Raw genomic sequence first — 19452 nt, forward strand, 5'->3', positions numbered from 1 at the left:
CCACTTAGCATTAGCATGATATTGAAAGACTATTGTCTCAATTTACTTGCTTTGATGTAATTCCTGGATTCCTGACTAGGGTTATCCTAGTCTATTTATTTATTGTGAGCAAGTTATTTTTTTGTACCCTTTGGTTGTTCATCCATTCCCTGTATCTGAGGTCTGAGCCATATGGTGGTGTGTGATTGAGTTCCTGTGTGCTGCTGTTAGCCGTTGATATGGCGGTGCCTGCTTATGTCTGTTCATATGTAGAATCTCTGACTGATGTATGTTTGGGAGAGAGAGAGATAGCAAGCACAAGGAAAATCTGACTGATGACAAACATATAATATATGCAGTGAACACGACACACGGCTATCTGATCACAAACCTTTTACGACTGTGCTGTGCGTGCATACCTCACCATCTTTCTACCCATCCCTATCTATTGCAATGTTTATTATCGTATATATAGATTTGGCTTGGTGTCTGTTCTCGGTGACACTGACACCGTCGGTCGGTGGTTGGATGGCAGACATGGCGTGCGCTTCCTCCATTGCCGTACGTCCACATCGATCGTCGCCGCTTCCTCCATTAACTCCGTCGTCGGTCTCTCGATCTGAGACTGAGCCTGTACCTTCGTGTCTGCTCGGGGCCTTCCCTATCCTCGCGAAAACTGAACTGTGCCTTTCGCCAGCAGTTTCAGCAAGAAACTGAACTGAACTGAACTTCCCAGTCTATTTGAACCGGGGAACGTGGCCTTGTTGCATTTACAGAACTTCTTTGTCAGAACTTAGCGTGCATGTCCATGATGATCCTTGGCTCCCCGCCTACCGGAGGCAGAAGGGTCACCGGAGACCAGGAGGGGCAGGACAGAAGCAGCATGGAGCAACCGGACTAGCACGCCGACGGCTGGTTTTCCTGTCTTTTTTCTCTTGGCACATTGATAGGGGGGACAGATCTGTATTTTTTTTTCACTTTGCCGGCTCATTCTGATTAGGTGCATGGTTGTAAATGTTCCATCAACTCACCTTGTAGCTAGCTAAACTCTTGTATAAGATCTTTTCTTATACTTGATGTCTTTTCTTCCAAAAAAATCATTTTAATTCATTTTTCTGGCGCCAGAGGGAACCCCCTGGCTTTTCTTCCACAGATGGCTCCGGTAGCCAAGCCTTCAATATTTCCCAAAGACGCATGGTATTACCGGCACTGGCTTGACCAGTTTTTTTTTTTTTGAACAAGGCTTGACCAGTTCAGCTAACATCACGAAACCAAAAGGGACACAGAATATGAGTTGCAATGTCCATCCATCAACCAAGATAAAATGGGAGCTAGTTTCTCACAACTCACACACAAGTAGTAGTACATGCTAACAGGTCCATGTCAGGACAGAGGCCAGGGATTCAGTACGACATTGAACAACCAAATGTCTAGCTAGATTAAGTCCCGCGCATGTCCGGAGCAAAAGCTCTATGCTAAGATGCATTCCATACAGAAGACCGATGAGCTCAGCTTCCTATGGAAAGCAGGAACGGTCTAGTCTGTCCTCACGTCGACACCATATGCCCGAGAGATCTTGCATCGGCAAGCAGTATAGCCTTCAGCACGGGAAGTCTGTCCTCTTTTTCAGCAGTGGATCGTTACCTTCTTAAGGTGTCTGGCTTCAAACGACATTCCCTTAGCTGTGTAAATCGGCTGCTTTTTAAGAGTATAACATGTCAACAAGAATTCATGTCTTCGCTAAGTAAATAGACAAGGACAAATGCTGAGTGTCGTCAACCACCTTGAGCTTCAGACCAAGAATCTAAAGCATAGGAGAGTGCTCGAAGAAGCAAGCTAAAGGAGCAGATTTGTTGGAAAAACACCATTCTCCAAGGGAGAGACTTGTCAGATTGATGAACATTGGGCACCTTGGAGTCATTCTTTCGAATGCAACCTTCACATATGTAAAACAAAATAAGCACAGGTTTTAACGAAATAAATATTTCAGACATGTATAGAGATTAAGAAGCAGCCATACCTCTATTATTTCCAGAGTCATCAATGACTGGTGAAATCTCAGGAAAATCAGGTGTGTTGTCTGCCAACTGCAGATTTTCCAAAGATGGGCATTCGGTGCTGAGCTGATCAAAGAAACTTGTAAATAACATTAATGAGCTTTATACTTCACAGATTTGAAGATGCAAAGTTGATAACTGGAGGGTCTAAGTAAAAAGCTTGTCATCTTCTACTTTCAGTGAATTCAATCGATTTAACTTTATCACGCCTGATGGCATGATCGATCCAATAGTTGGCCGCATAAATGGCAAAAGAGAGAAGGCAGAGAGTGTCCAATGTAGCATTAGCTATACCCTGCTGCTCAAACAAACTTTCTGCAAACTTGCTGAACTTTAATCTGTCCATATCAAAGTGATAAATATCCATATCAAGGTATGGCGCTGAAGTCCATAATGGACAGCATGTTCAGGATATCATGCTTGTGCGTACAACCTTATATGCTGGCATAAAGGACATGATATGATAGTATGCTCTCATGAAGGATGGTAATCCTGTCATCACAGCAAGGCTGCTCTTCATTTCCTATAGGAGCTTGATCAATTAGACACGCATCACAAGTTTGCTATTAGCTGCATGAATGATGAGGCATGCGACTCCAGGAAACAAATTTCTTTCTGAAAATGCATTTGAAGGACCCAACGACAGCAAAATGTGAATGATGTAAGCAAGAACTAAAATCATGAAGGGACATACATGTTGCTATTGATTACCACTAGATAGCACCCCCTGAAGATTACTCTGTGCCTGAATGATTTGACCTACAAATTCGTTGCAGAAACATCACAGCTGAGAGTTCAAACATTTGATAAAAACAACGCAATCTATTGTACAGCTTATAATCATAATCAGCCTGAAAATAAAAACACACACCAGATCTTTTAGCTTGCAGTCTAAATAGATATGCTTTCAACAGCTCAAGGAAAAAGAACATTAAAAGAAATAAACCTTCCTCCCATTCTGTGAAATGCAATATCAGTATTCACAAGGTATGCAGAAAGCATACTAAATACCATGCTTTAGAAGACATAATGGAATGAAAGTTGACTGAAGAATGAGCTGTACTTGCAGCGAGTACTTCAAAATATTTTCGCAAATATGCAGAAGGCTTGTGTATCATTTCATTGCTAGATAGGGTCGATAAAGAAAAATCCGTGCACATGAATGCACACATGATTGCTCATCCAAGCGGTAGCACGCACACACTAAACCCCAGGGAGAACTCCGCACACCCCTTTCATCCCCAGTCTGCTCCATGTCTGCGCATCGTCGTTGATAGTCTGCACTAGATACTTTCCACTCTTAATAAATATGAACTAGGAGAGAGAAGAAGTCTAACAAGCTATAAATTAAAAATGACAGAGGAAGATTTGTTTTCACAAATCTAATTGTTTTTCTGATTATACCTGGCATTAGTTTGCATTAGGCCTGCCAGTATTTTTAGAAAATAAAACATCATAACAAAATAAATGTGGAAGAGCACAAACACGGGTATGAAAACATAAACCCTTCACAACACAAAAATCTTCTTCCAGTAGTATGATAGCATATGATGTTTCTTTATTCAGAATATGGTAGTAAATAACCATAACACACAGAAATAGAAGTACCAGCTTTTTTTCGCTCAGAATATTTCTATATTTGACAAAGGCAAAAAGAACATTCTGTTTCCGCAAATAAGTCCTGAAAAGGCTACGCCTGCTATCAACATCATCGCAACATCCTGAAGAAGAATAAGCCACAGCTCCAATCAAAAGCAGTGATCAGTGAACATGTCCTCTGCTTGATCTTAAAGGACTTCACAAAAGGTGAATTATGTTCTCACCTTGAACAACACTAAAATTTTCCATCGATCCATCACATCCATATACATCTATGACACCCAGGAGCATGTAGAAACCAAAAATACAAATATGGCAATGCAAATTTGAAGCGTGAGCAGGATGATACACTAGCAAACAACTAGCAAATGGAACAGCCAGGGGGCAGGGAGAGACAGTTCTCATAGCGTTGACATGTGAGACTCACGAGTCTCTTTACTGATTTGGTACATCCAGTCATTGGCACCACCAGCACCTCCTCCAACAAAGACCACCTCCATGGTACCCAGGTTCAAACTATGGATTCCTTCAGGACTAGTGGTCCAAGAGAAGCTGCATGCGGATATTATGGGCTGCCTCAGGGGTTGGCATGTATGACATGTAGAGCAAGGTCGTATGACCACTCCAATGACACTTGTCAGCGAAAAGGGACAAAAGTTCATTATGAACAATTCACACTGCTTCACACTACTTTGTCGCCTTTTCCCTTATAATGTGAAGGTTGCAAAGCTGGCTTCCCGAGCGTTATTTGGCGAGGTGGGTGGCAGTCCACTTCATTCTCCACTGGGCAGTAGACCCCACCCCACGTATTAGATATTGAGAAAAAAAATGAAAACCTCCGTTTTTCCCACCCCCACTTAACTCTACTTGTGTTTCTTCCCATTCTGATTACATTCCAGGGAAGGGAAGTATTTGTGTGTCGTTTGGTGTGACATGGCATTTATTTCAAGCGTTTTGCCCACCACATTCCTTCTTAGAAGGTTTTGTGTGACATGGCATCCATATCAAGCTAGGAACAACGGAAAGAAACAGAAATAGAGGGGTGGGGGTGGAAAATAGAGGTTTCCATTTTTTGCTCAATATCTAAGATGTGGGGTTTGCTGCCCTGAACGAGGTAGGAAAGTTGATGATTTGCCAATCACCTCGCCAAATAACACTCGTGAAGCCAACTTTGGAACCTCCCCATTATAAGGAAAAAGGGCACGAACAAGTGTGGAACAGTGTGAACTGTACGTAATGTTTGTACTCTTCCGCTGAGAAATAACTGTCATTAGCGTGGCCATACAACCTTGCTACACATGTTATACATGCCGACCCTGAGCCAGACCTTTATAGTCACATCCAGCTTCTCCTTTTGGTCCACCAGTCCGGAAGAAAGCCATAGTTCGAACCTGGTTGCCATGGAGGTGGTCTTTGATGGAGAAGTTACTGACGATGCCAATGACCGGAGGTCCCAAATCAGGAAAGAGATTCACGAGTCTCGCATCTCAGCGTTGTGAGCACCATCTCTCTTCTCCCCTTGGCCGTTTGATTTGCTAGTTGTTTGGTGGTATATCATATTGCTCGCACTTCAAATTCTCATTGTTATGTCCGTAATTTTGGTTTCTGCATGCTACTGGGCTTGATAGATGTATGTTGGTGTGATGGATTGGTGGAAAATTTGGTATTGTCCAGATGAGAGCCTATTTCGCCTTTTGTGAAGTCCTTAAAATCAAGCAAAAGACATGTTCATTGACCACAATTTTTGATTGGCCCAGAACTCAAACAAGGTTCATGCAACGAGCTCAAGTATATATACAGGCTCGATCCCTCTATCATCAAGCAATACCTTCACTCATGCACGGCTAGACAGTGGTCAAGCTGCGGTTCCACATGAAATAGGAAACAGTGGTATTACCGAGGTGAGGGCTGCCTGTGGCAGTCATCAATTAGTGCACAGTTAATTCCCTCCCACCCATGGTAATCCACATTATACTTGCCAGACAGTTGTATTCTTATGTAGTGAACTCTTGTGCCTTGCCCTATTATTACATAAATACTCTACGGGATATCCGAGATTTCCCCGGATAAGGAGCAAAGCCTGATCATGTGATTTAAGTCACAGACTGGTAGCCAGAAGCACTCCTTTTTCAAGCTTTATCATACTTCACAGCATAGGATTGGAGTATCAGCAAAGAGCTAGCTATGGACAGGGGTGCGTGGAAGCTTGCAATCCACGTGCCAGAGCCATGAGTTGGTTGCAAGATCTTATGGGTTTCACCTCTAGCCTACCCCAACTTGTTTGGGACTAAAGGCTTTGTTGTTGTTGTTGTTGTTGTATACTTCACAGCATATCAAGATCCATAAAAAGTCAAATGAAAGATTACAGAAATGGAATATACCTGGTTAACAACTACTGCGAAAACAACTCTATCTTATCTGGCAGCAACATCCAGTGCAATTTCTCGGACTCATCTAGTGACAGTGCCAGCATCAGAGCCTCAGATATGTGCAGATAATATTAAAAGGCACTGAGATATGTGATACATCTCATGCACTTCCAAGTTCAAACAATAGCATTCCAAATAACGTGATAATATATGATGTGAGCCGAGTGAGCAGCCAGGAACATGTGGTGTGTGTGTGTGTAAGAAAAAAAAACAATGGAAGTTGCATACATTTACAACAAACGCTTAATGGAAATAAGAAGATATATAGGTCAAACTAATAACTGAGTACAATCATATAAATCACTGTTTGGGTATCAAATCAACATGTTGTGTCCACACAAAATGGTTTGCAGGTAGCCAACTTGCGTCAGGCTATATACTTTCCACTCTGAATAAATACTCCCTCCGTCCGAAAATACTTGTCATCAAAATGGATAAAAAGGGATGTATCTAGAACTAAATTACGTCTAGATACATCCCCTTTTATTCATTTTGATGACAAGTATTTCCGGACGGAGGGAGTATGAACCTGGAGAGAGAAGAAGTCTTAACAAGCTATAATTTAAAAATAAGAGGCAGATTTGTTTTCAAGTTATAGCCTGTTAGTTTGTACTAGGCCTGCCAGTTAATGGTTTGACTATGGTGGAAGTCTGAACTGTCAGAATGGGCTAGTATTTTTAGAAAATAAAATGGCGACAGAAGTCAAAAAATGTCGAAGAGCACAGACGCAGGTATGAAAACATAAACCCTTAACAACACAAAAATCTTCTTCCAGTAGTAGGATACCTCCGACCATATAATGTTTCTTCATTGAGAATATGATAGTAAATAACCATAACACACAAAAGAATAGACGTACCAGCTTTTTTTTTGGTCAAAAAATTTCTATATTTGACAAAGGCAAAATAGAACATGTCCTGAAAAGGATATGCCTGCTACCAACAGCACGCAAGATCGTGAATAATAATAAGCCACAGCTCCAATCAAAAGCTGTGATCAATGAACATGTCCTCTGCTTGATCTTAAAGGACTTCACAAAAGGTGAAATATGCTTTCATCTTGACAACACCAAATTTTTCCATCAAACCTATGACATCCACATACATCTATGTCGCCCAGGAGCATGTAGAAACCAAAATTACATATATAGCAATGCAAATTTGAAGTGCGGGCAGGATGATACACTAGCAAATGAAACGGCCAGGGGGGAGAAGATAGATAGTTCTCATAGCACTGACATGTGAGACTCACGAGTCTCTCTCCAGATTTAGGACATCCAATTGTTGGCACCGCCAGCACCTCCACCTCCATTGAAGACCACCTCCATGGCAACCAGGTTCAAACTATGGACTCCTCAAGGACTTGTGGTCCAAGAGAAGAAGTTGGATGTGAGTATTATGGGCTGGCTCAGGGGTCGGCATGTATGACATGTGGAGCAACATCATATGACCACGCTAATGCCACTTATTTGTCAGCAAGAAAGTACTAAAGTTCATTACGAACAGTTCACACTGCTTCACACTACTTTGTCGCCTTTTTCCTTATAATGTGGAGGTTGTAAAGCTGCTTCCCGAGCATTATTTGGCGAGGTGGGTGGCAGGTCGTCAACTTTTCCACTTCATTCTCCACTGGGCAGTAGACCCCACATATTACATATTGAGAAAAATGGAAATCTCCCTTTTTCCCACCGCCACCGCACACTATTGTTTCTTCCCGTTCTGATTACATTCTAGGGAAGGGAAGTATTTGTGCTGTGGTTTGGTGTGAAGTGGCATTTATGTCAAGTGTTTAGCCACCACATTCCCTGTTAGGTGGTTTTGTGACATGGCATCCATATCAAGCTAGGAACGACGGGAAGAAACATTAGTGGGTGGACTGGAAAACAGAGGTTTCCATTTTTTTTTCTCAATATCTAATGTGTGGAGTCTACTACCAAGTGGAGAATGATGTGGAGTTCACGATTTGCCAGCCACCTCGCCAAATAACGTCATGAAGCCAGCTTTGGAACCTCTCATTATAAGGAAAAAGGCGACAAACTAGTGTTAAGCAGTGTGAACTGTTCATAATGAACTTTTGGACTTTTTCCCTAATAAATAAGGGGCATTGGCATGGCCATGTGACCTTGCTCCATATGCCATACATGCCGACCCCGAGCCAGCCCATAATACTCACATCCAGCTTATCCTTTTATTGGACCAGTCTAGAAGGAAACCATAGTTTGAACCTGGGTGTCATGGAGGTGGTGTTTGATGGAGCAGGAGGTGCTGGCAGTGCCAACGACTGGAGGTACCAAATCAGAAAAGAGATTCGCGAGTCTCACATCTCAGCGTTCTGAGCACCGTCTCTGTCATCCCCCCTGGTCGTTTGATTTGCTAGTTGTTTGTTAGTATATCATCGTGCTCACACTTGAAATTCACATTGCTATGTCCATAATTTTGGTCTGTGCATGCTACTGGTGTGATAGATGTATGTGTATGTGATGGATCGGTGGAAAATTTGGTGTTGCCAGGTGAGAGCATATTTCACCTTTTATGAAGTCCTTAAAGATCAAGCAGAAGGCATGTTCATTGATCACAGTTTTTCACTACAGTTGCGGCTTATTCTTCAAGATCTCGCGATGATGTTGATAGCAGGCGTAGCCTTTTCAGGACTTATTTGTGAACACAGAATGTTCTACTTTGCCTATGCCAACTATAGAAATATTTTTGAGAAAAAAACAGGTAGTAGTATTGGTACCATACTTGTGTTATGGTTATTTACTACCATATTTTGAATGAACAAACATTATATGGTGGTACGCGTTGCAACCCACATGTGACCATTGGATGTCAAGATGACACCGGAGACCTACGAAGGGCATGGTAGCTAGGAGGATGCCTGAGGCAGTGACCCTATACTATGATGGTCGTATGTGTGCTGAGTGTTGTCAATGTCACATGGTTCTAGGAGTGCATGTTTGTTCACCACAAATATTAGGTCAGTTGAATCCCGCTCCTAATCACGACTTCGGTTTCTCTCGCCGTTAACATAGGCGGTAATTGCGTTGTGGTGCTTTGTGAAGCATCTTTTGTGCTCCTTTGGGAGTATGTGATGGTCTTCCCGCCCTCCTTGGGTGGGTCATGCCGGATCTGGTTTGCTAGGTGGAGGGGGAGAAGGATTCAATGGGTGGAGGGGGCAAGAAGGATTTTGCGCTCCTTTGGGAGTATGTGATGGTCTTCCTGCCCTCCTTGGGTGGGTCATGCCGGATCTGGTTTGCTAGGTGGAGAGGGAGAAGGATTTGACGGGTGAAGGGGGCAAGAAGGATTCGGTGCGGCAGAGTGTTTTTTTAACAACATTCATTTAGTGCGTCGTTGGTGCGTTTGTTTTGTGGTTTCCATCACATTGACGACCGGTTGAGGGTTTGTGGCCTTTGTATCCGGTTTCCCCTAATTAACCGGGCAACTCTTTTCTTCCATATGGAATGCAGGAACCCACTGCCCGTGTCGAGTTGTTACTTGAAAAATAGCTAGCTTGACATGAAACTGAGGGACTACTCCTTGAACGGCTGTACAATCAACAACATATGTGCATGGTTAAAATCATGGCAAATAATGGTTTGAATACATGTGAGGATCAGATAACTGATCATACCCTTGTTACTCTCAAGTGGATATATCCCTGAGAGAGATAATACAAGACTCATTGCAATCAAACCTTCTAAATCTTATATGATAGAACGAATGACGGGAACAACAAATGCAGGGAGAGGAAAGGCAGAGAGGTGACCAAGTGAGTGAGTAAAGAAGCTAAGCAAACTTCCCAAATTACACTCCCATACTCCCATGGTGATGCAAGGCTCTTTAGAAGTCGTGTTGCAAGGAGTAATTAACTGGCTAGAAAGGCTTCATCAAGATCGTCTATTCACATATCAAACAAGTTGCGAAGCGAAAGCATTGAACATTTGGAGCTACAACTTAGTGGGCGACACAAAGAAGTTGGAAACGACATATAGCAATACAACTTAAACTTTAATAAAATGAGAAATATAGTTACCTTCTTCAAAACAAATAGAAAAGAGAAAACTTTGTGTGTGCCATTCAAACTTCACTAAGAAATTAAAAGACGGTGACATTCCCTAACTCTTATTACCGTGTAGGACATGGAGGTTCCGGTGTGTTCCATTCATTTTCTTTTTCTCCCATGTGACCTCTAACTCGTATTACTGTGCCTGGCATGGAAATGTTGTGTATTATACACAATGGCCTACTAAAACCATATACAGTGTACTAGAATGTTGTGTATGCCGCATGTAAATTTTGTGTGTGCCGGCTGAGCAGGTGAGCAATGCAACAACAAATAGATGCACAAAGAGTACACTGTTCTACATAGATGAGGGAATATCAGGTGTATGTATGCGTGCACATGCGCGCCTCCGGGCCAAATGGGAACAGCAAATAACATGGCGACCTTGCTCCACTATAATCCTTTTCGGAAAAAAATTATGGTCGATTGCAACCTAATACTCCCTCCATTCCATCAATGTCAATCAATTGTGGTGTCACTCAGGACCTTCACGGACCAAGGCCGCTAGGCTGAGAATGCCTTATCGCCATCGGATCATGGTAGGCATGCCATAGGGTGTATCCGGGACAAAACCAAGTCTGCCTAGAGAACAAGAACGAGCAGTCTGACATGATGTGTTGCATCATTTCCGGTAGCATACATGCCAGCTAGTGCAGCAATCTAGTAGCAGTTTTGGCACGCAAGCAAGGTGAAGAATTTGATGGGCTAGGCGTCCATGACTTCTCAGTAAGCTTCCGATGCTGGGCCCAGAACGAGCCTTGGTACAGGGCTGAGTTGCTAGTCGTGTTATCGTGTATCAACAAACACTAAAGGAGGTAGTCTGGCTCGCCATGCAGCTGAAAGTCACGGAGGGCGAGCTTGACACTTTGAACTCTGTCTTTTTTTTTGGAAGACTTTGAACTCTGTCAATTGTACCGAGTGCTATCGAAGTTAGCTCTTCAGTCTTCAGTACCAGAAAAGTCGGCATGGTTAAAATCATTCTCGTGAAAGGAACAAGGAGTGATTGATGTCAAAATCCTTTCATAAGCTCCCCACAGGCAGCAGCAGTTGCCGGCGATTTATAGTTAACTTTTGTAAATGTGTTGGGTCCAGAACTCAAACAAGGTTCATGCAACGAGCTCAGGTTCATGCAACGAGCTCATGTTTACAGTTAACTTTTGTAAATGTGTTGGGTCCAGAACTCAAACAAGGTTCATGCAACGAGCTCAGGTATACAGGCTCGGTCCCTCTATCATCAAGCAATACCTTCACTCATGCATGGCTAGATAGTGGTCAAGCTGTAGATCCAATGTCATCGTTGATGTTCTACATGAAATAGGAAGCAGTGGTATTACTGAGGTGAGGGCTGCCTGTGGTAGTCACCAATTAGTGCATGGTTAATTCCCTCCCACCCATGGTAATCCACATTATACTTGCTGTCCAGTCATTTATATTCTTATGTAGTGAACTCTTGTGCCTTGCCCTATTATTACACAAATACTCTACTTGATATCCGAGATTTCCCCGGATAAAGTGCGAGGCCCAGATCATGTGATAAGTCACATACTAGTAGCCAGAAGCACTCCTGTTTTAAGCTTTAACATACTTAACAGCATATCAAGATCCATAAAAAGTAAATTAGAGATTACAGAAATGGAATATACCTGGTTAACAGCTACTGCGAAAGCAATACTCTCTGATCTGGCAGCAACATCCAGAAGATATTGCTAGCAACATCCAGTGCGATTTCTCAGACTCATCTGGTGAAAGTGCTAGCATCAGAGCCTCAGATCTGTGCAGATAATATTAAAAAGTAATGAGATATGTGATACATCTCGTGCACTTCCAAGTTCAAACAATAGCAGTCCAAATAATGTGATAATATATGATGTGCGCCGAGTGAGCGGCCAGGAACATGTAGGTTGTGTGTGTGTAAGAAAAAAAACCAATGCAAGTTGCATACATTTACACCAAACGCTTAATGGAAATAAGAAGATATATAGGTCAAACTAATAGCTGAGTACAATCATATAAGTCACTGTTTGGATATCAAATCAACATGTTGTATTCACACAAAATGGTTTGCAGGTAGCCAACTTAATGTGTCAGGCTATATACTTTTCACTCTGAGAACCTGGAGAGAGAGAAGACCAACAAGCTATAAATTAAAAATAAAAGAGGAAGATTTATTTTTACGTTATAACCTGTTAGTTTGTAGTAGGCCTGCCAGTTAATGGTTTGACTATGGCGGAAGACTGAACTGTCAGAATGGGCTAGTATTTGTAGTATGTATGCGTGCACGTGCATGCACACACACAAATCTCAAGCCTCCGGACCAAATGGGAACAGCAAATAGCATGGATGGAAGAGGTACGTAATTGTATACACGAACTACAAACGCAACCAAATATCGGTGGAAGCTTCGTGGCCTTTGTATCTGGTTTAACTGGGCAACTCTTTTTCCATATGGAGATGCAGGAAGCCCCTGGCCCTGTCGAGTTGGTACTTGAAAAATAGCTAGCTTGACATGAAACTGAGGGACTACTTGATCAGCTCTACAATCAACACCATATGCACCTGGTTAAAATCATAGCTTGACATTAAACTGAGGGACTACTTGCCGCAGAGTTCCATCACCCACTATCTGCACAACCTCCCCCCTTCTCCTCGCTATCTGCTCTTCCCCCTTCCCCGTCTCCTTCGGCTACCTGCGCAAGTACGCCACCGAGGCCGTTGATGCCCCAACGTCTCTCCTATCTCCTCTCTTTCCTTCTACAGCAGGCCCACCGCCCACCACCACCACATTCCCCTCGTCATTCCCGTCCCCCCCCAACGGCGACTTCTAGAAGTATGCCGCCGCCTGCGATCTGCTCAACTCTGAGGCCATGACGCCACCTACTGCTATTTCCCCTTCCCGGCCGACGCGCTCCACCCCCTATTCTGGTGTGATAGTTGATGTGGAGGTGCTACTGCCTTTCCTTGCCAAAACTTATCCTGCCCAGCCCTTGGCGCCTCCCGAATTCACTATTTTCTGCCACCAAGTCCGTGCCTTTTTGGAACCGTCCAGAAACCAGGTGGGTATGCAGATGGGACTCATACTGCCCGAACTAAGCCCAAGAAGCCATACACTGGTCACACTCTCACACATTGAGATCAAACAGAGTGTGAGGAGGTAGGATTCGCTGCCCTTCTCGTTTTGATCTGCTCGTCAAGGACCAAGGTATGGTGGTCTGACGAAGATTAAAATCTCATATATCTGACTATCTCTCAACAACTCTTGTTTCATTTCTGTCGGGCAATCCTTACTTGTGCAAATGCAGAGATTAAAGCATTAGTGGTAACATAGAGAACTGTCTCCTATGCCCAAGTCACCACTTCTTGTGAAATAAAACTTTAAGTATTAAAAGGAATCCCAAGCGTTGAATAAAACTTTTAGATTTATAAGTGCAGCATGCTTCATACTTCATCATTCTGGACATTTTTGCTGTGAATGTATTTTGTTTTCCCACCACCGGCTGCAAGTTATGAATCGTATATGGGTCCTGCTTGTTATGATAGGCTCTTGTGAAATGCTGTGAAATTTTGATTCTGTTTGGGTTTGTACTTTTTGGCTACCACACCTATGCATATCACTTGTTTTATCCGTATTGCTTACCAGATGATGATAAGATTTATCATGTGGAATTTCAGATCTGAGTCGCAACTCATTTAGTGGTATGCTCACGTCGTTAAGTGCTTGGAGCAAGGAGAAAGCTCGAAAGGTAAATCATTAGTCGAAACCGTGTGCCTATAAAATCTATATGTGTCTTTGAATTGTTTTTTCAGTAGTTGCCTTTGTTACTTCTGTTCAGATAAAAACAGATGATGCCTACAACAGGTCGTTTTGTCATCAGCACCTCTCCTTTGCTTGGTAGCTCCAGTCCAATTTTTCAGGCTGCACCCTGGATATTTATTTCCATGCTGTCTGTTATCGACATTTTTTTTTGCAGAAACCTGGTTGATGTAAGAAGTTACAAGTATGTGAACTCATCCCTTCTATATACATATGTTTCAAAATCATTTTTTACTTGACATTTGGTTTTTTTGCTCTGTACAATGTTCTGCAACTGTTGTCCATTGTTTTTTTCCTTTGCCTAATTATACTACAGACCTCTACATGCTCCTTGTTTTGCCGGTCTAAATATACAGGAGACTATATATATGATGTATTGATTGTCCGATGTACTTTTAGGTGAAAGATTAAGTACTGGTTGTCTGATGTTCTTTTAGGTGAGAACATAGATGAGCTTAACTATTCAGTCAAACACTTGTACTTCAATCTTGTTTCTTTGTTCTGGAAGCATTTATAAGTGTGTGCTCAGGCTATATAATATGTTTGTCATTTGGATATATTAATTGCTGCCATTTACCTTCACATTTAAGTCTGGTTTGCCTAATATACTAGCACAAAGTGAGCTGAATCCTTGGATAAAAGGTAACATAATAGCTTGTTTTGCTTTCTAGAGCTGTTCCAAGGAAAGCAACAGTTCCGTTGAAGTAGTTACTCTAAGGCTGTACATGATAATATGTACTGAAAATCGATGGCCGTGCCAGTGATTTGGGAGATTTGGCGTGAGCGCAATCGCCGCATTTTTCACAAATTAGAGTTGTTAGCTTGCCATTGATGAAGCCAATGTTGGAAGAATACCGGCACACGACACATCATTCAGTAATAGTAATCTAGCTTGGTGGTCCTCGGGGATTCTGTGTTTTTCTCCTCTGCCTTTCCGGTGTTTTGTACATTGTTCACTCATGTCAATAAAATCAAAGTTGTCTGGTGCAATTGCCAAATGTTTATGGATAGATTTTCTATTTGTCACATTTTCTGTGTCCCCTCAATATGAGAGAGCAATGAGAAAACTGTGACAAGTCTTCTGCAAGTTGAAAATGTGGAAGAAAATGTTTGGCTTGGACAAGGGGGTTTATTAGTTGGAAACCATGTGTTTGATTTTGCTCAATGTGTACCTATCAATGATATAACATCACTTTGATCAAGATCTTGGTACATCTTTTATTGTTCACTAGGCTGCTGACCCTTGAGTAAACAATGTTCCACGAGATCTCTTGTAATTCCGTGGCGCAGCACGGGCATCTTACTAGTTACTTGCTAATACGTATCTCACTAGAGAACTTAAATCAAAACTGTGGACGTGGTCTCACCTAGTAGTGCCAGGAGAGCGACTCCGCAGTGTGGCCCTCGTGCTGGCCGGCGGCGAAGCGGCCGCCTCTGCCGAAACTTGTATGATTGGCCTTCCTGTGCATCCATCTCCCTGTCCAAGTGTCCAGGTCGCCAGCACGGTTGCTGAGGGACATGGACTGACGGACGGCGCCATCGCTAGCGCATCTGGATCTCCTCACCGGCCCACTCCTCCCGTTTCTACCCCGCCCGACAGAGGCACGGCGGCCGGGCGTCGAGGGTGCGGGGAGGGGAGGGGGGAGAGCTGTTCGTTGGATTGGTGGGCACGGTCGTCGTCGCCGACTTCAGAGACGCGGCGCCGCAGGAGACCGCGGGAGTAGGACGCAAACGCCAGCGCGAGAGAGGGGAGAAACTAAACTGGGCGGTACAAGCGGCGTGGTGACGACGGCTGGAGGAGTGGCGGCGGCCGGCGGCGGGGGTTGGTTGGTGAAGGGGAGGGAGGAAACACAAAATCAAACCCTCGATGCAGGGACCCTTCGAAGAATTGGGAATTTGTACGCTACAATAACCCTAGAACTGGATACCGATTCACTCCACAGAAGAGAGCTTATAGTGACATATAAACAGTACTTCCTCCGTCTCATAATATAAGCGTTCTTATATTTTAGGACAGAGGGAACACTAATCAGCGATCTAAGAAAATACGCCTAGTAATCAGTGATCTAAAAAACAGTAATCAGTGGACTGGTGAACCACTATTACGACAAGTTAATCCTCGTGCTTAGGCAACTCAGCACACAAGCCGCAGATCCACGTCCAAGCTTTCCGACCGTCCGATCTTTATAACCTGGCTCAAGCGGTATGCTTAAGATAACTGAATAAATCGACAGTACGCTTCACAAAATTGAATAATTTGTCAGCTGCAACTGAGCCTCTAGTACATGACAGTCGGAACAGAATCTTTGGGCGCGAACAAGATCTCTAACGTAAAGCCAATTACTGATGAAGGGCGTAGTACGACCAGCACCGTTCATCTAGCATCCGATGATGCGCATTGTAAACTACAGCTAGCAATTGAATCAAGCGAGCCCAATTAGTCCACAAACAACGATGTGACTCAGTCCAGCGTGATGGTAGAGGAAAAAGGCGCGAGAACAGAAAAAAAGACGTGCAAGCAGGCAGAACGGCGCGAGATCACGATGGAAAAGGCCGCCTTCCCTTCGCTGAAGATAACTATCGCCATCGGGAAGAGCTGCCCTCATCTTTGATTTTGTGCGTATGTCTCAGTATTTTGTCTTCCTCTTTGTTGTCTTCCTCATGAAGGGGTCATACAATTAGATCAATCTTTCAAGCTTTCCCTTTTTGTCATGAAAGAAATTGATGGTTGAAATTTGATGTACAACCGATGCCATACCATCAGAAAAGGCAGCCTTGGTGAGGGAATCAATCTTGGAGGTGACGAGTTGCCTGCTCTTCAATGTTATTCCTACGTCTCTATATTTTGTCCTTCTATTGCAGTCTTCTTAATGAAGGACCACTAAAATTAATTGATTTTCCATCATCAGATTGCTTTGAACTCGATCAAATTGTCTCTTTTGTCATGAAAGAAACTGCCGATTGAAATATATTTTATATAACTGAGATGGAAGAACAGGCTGACAGAGAAAATGCTAGCACAGGGCGCCTTGATTCCAATATGTAAGTATTACAAAATCATTTTCTTACTTGTATGTCATCAGATAGATTTTAGTTATCCCAACTATTACTACTTTCAGTATTCTTGGTTCTAATGTTTTCGGTATTATTGTTACTTCTTGTGTGCCATCTTTTTTTCAGTATTATTGGTACTAATATCTTCTCTACATTGTTCATGTCCACTGCTCATGTTATTTTTCCTATTGTAGAACTATACTGTCTGGTTTGGTACCTCATGTCGGCATGGAATTTAATAATTCGAATGAGGCTTGGGCATTTTGGCTTAGCTATAGCGGACAGGAGGGTTTTGAGGTACAAAGACGAAAGATCATCCAATGGCAAGATTACATCATGTAGATTTGTTTGTGCAAATGAGGGACTTCAATCGCAAGACAAAAGGGATCATTTAACCAAGTATCCTCGTGTTGAAACTAGAACTAAATGTCTAGTCTACATACACCTGCCGGTTGGACAGAAAGAAGGAAAATCTGCAAGTGTCTGAGTTGGTTTTGGAACACAATCACACACTACACCTGCCGGAGACCTTACATTTGATGGTGTCACAAAGGAAAATTCCAAAGCTACAAGCTTTTGAAATTGAAATAATGGATGATGCGCGATTGGACCAAAAGCTGCACATGAGTTGGCTAGTCGCCAGGTTGACGGACCTTTGACGGTCCTCTCAATCTTAGCTACACCCTTCGTGATCGAAGAACTATTTGCGGACGAAGAGAGAACAAGAGATGGCATATGGCCAAGCAGGTAGCATGCTCAGTATTTTCAAGACAAAATTGCGGAAAACCCATCATTTCAATATGCATTGCGAATGGATTGTGAGGAACAAATAGCAAAATATTTCGGGCTAATGCTAGAATGATCATGGACTATGCACATTTTGGTGATGTTGTTAGTTTTGATACCACTTTTGGAACAAACAAGGAGAGTAGGCCTTTTGGTGTATTTGTCGGATTCAATATTTTAGAGAAACTGTAGTTTTTGGTGTTGCTCTTATGTATGATGAAAGATTTGAATCCTTCCAGTGGTTGTTTGAAGCTCATAATGGAAAGCATCCTAAAACATTCTATACGGATCAAGATTCTGCAATGGGAAAGGCGGTTGGAGAAGTGTTTGCAGAAACAAGGCATGGATTATGCACATTTCATATCATGCAAAATATTGTCAAGCATCTACATGAAAGAGGAGAATGAAGAAAATAATGAAGGGGAAAAAGATAAGAAAAAGAAGAAGAAAGAAGAACCAAGTATTCTAGCAAATTTTAGTGCGTGCATGTTTGAGTACGAAGGCATGACAGAATTTGAACAAAATTTTGATCTCATCGGGAAAAAGGTGAGCAAGCAAACTTGGTTGGATAGCATATATAAGTTAAAAGAAAAATGGGCTGAATGTTATATGAAAGATGCCTTCACATTAGGAATGAGAAGTACACAATTGAGTGAGAGTCTAAACAATGACTTGAAAATCCATTTCAAATCGGATTTTGATATCATCTGGTTCTTTAAGCATTTTGAAAGAGTGGTGCAAGGAAAAAGGAACAATGAACTGAATTCAGAATTTGAATCAAGGAAAAAGTTGCCTAAAATATGTATGAAGAGACCACCACCTATATTGGTGCATGCTAGCAAGGTGTATACACCTGGTATATTTGAAGCTTTTCAAGGTGAATATGAAAGATCCTTAGCAGTGTGTACCAAGGCATTGGATAGTTGTAATGAATATCTAGTAGGAGATTTTACCCTTGAGGAGGAGCATAAAGTTATTGGTGATCCTTTGAAGCAAACAGTTGAGTGCAGCTGCCGGCAATTTGATAGAATCGGGATATTGTATGGACATCCTCTTAAAGTTCTTGACCTGATGAGTATCAAGTCAGTACCGCCACATTATGTGTTAAAGCGGTGGACACGGGAAGCACGGAGTGGAACTCTACAAGATAACGAGGGAAGAAATATAATCAAAAATCCAAATATGGTTGCTTATCTACAAATATGTATCCCTCAAATTTCAAAAATTGGCACATCGAGCAGCCAACTTTCGAGAATGCATTGTGCTAGTAGACAACACACTTGACATTCTTGGCAAGCAAATTGAAGACAATGTCAATGAATATACAAGCACATATGGGTATTCATGTACAATTCCCACAAATGCCAACCCACCAAATGACATGTTGACTAATGCACGCCTGAAGAAAAAGGAGGTCCAAACTAAAGGTCAAAATGAAAAAAAAATTGGCTTCATAAGTTGCACAAGGCTAGGAAAAGGAGAGAAAATGGAACTACATTACAGTTTGGGAAGAGGTATGTTCCTAAAGAATAATAGCGCTTTAAATTTTATCATTATGTTAATTAATTCTCATGGCCCTCAAATTTCCTTTCATTAGAAGATACAAGAGGTGGATGAAGTGGCACATAGTGGTGGTGCACAAGCTGCAGATGACAGAGTTTATAAGGACAATGGG

General features: G+C 42.4%; 1 long non-coding RNA gene across 11 annotated transcripts; it reads right to left on the minus strand.

Moving 5' to 3' along the window:
- Positions 1-1269: 1269 nt before the first annotated feature.
- Positions 1270-15885, minus strand: LOC125525527. 11 transcript variants are annotated; one of them, XR_007291341.1, is made up of 7 exons: positions 15305-15884; positions 11770-11897; positions 3100-3314; positions 2731-2795; positions 2000-2559; positions 1763-1915; positions 1270-1674 (listed from the first exon to the last, which is right to left on the minus strand). It is a non-coding gene; the product is annotated as an uncharacterized LOC125525527 (long non-coding RNA). The 11 variants fall into 11 exon arrangements; XR_007291340.1 differs by adding an exon at positions 6017-6089 and having other exon boundaries at positions 2000-2115; positions 2731-3314; XR_007291343.1 differs by having other exon boundaries at positions 2000-2102; positions 15305-15882.
- Positions 15886-19452: the final 3567 nt, after the last annotated feature.

This window comes from Triticum urartu, chromosome 7 (assembly GCF_003073215.2).
Source record: "Triticum urartu cultivar G1812 chromosome 7, Tu2.1, whole genome shotgun sequence".
In the NCBI taxonomy this organism is placed as follows: domain Eukaryota; kingdom Viridiplantae; phylum Streptophyta; class Magnoliopsida; order Poales; family Poaceae; genus Triticum; species Triticum urartu.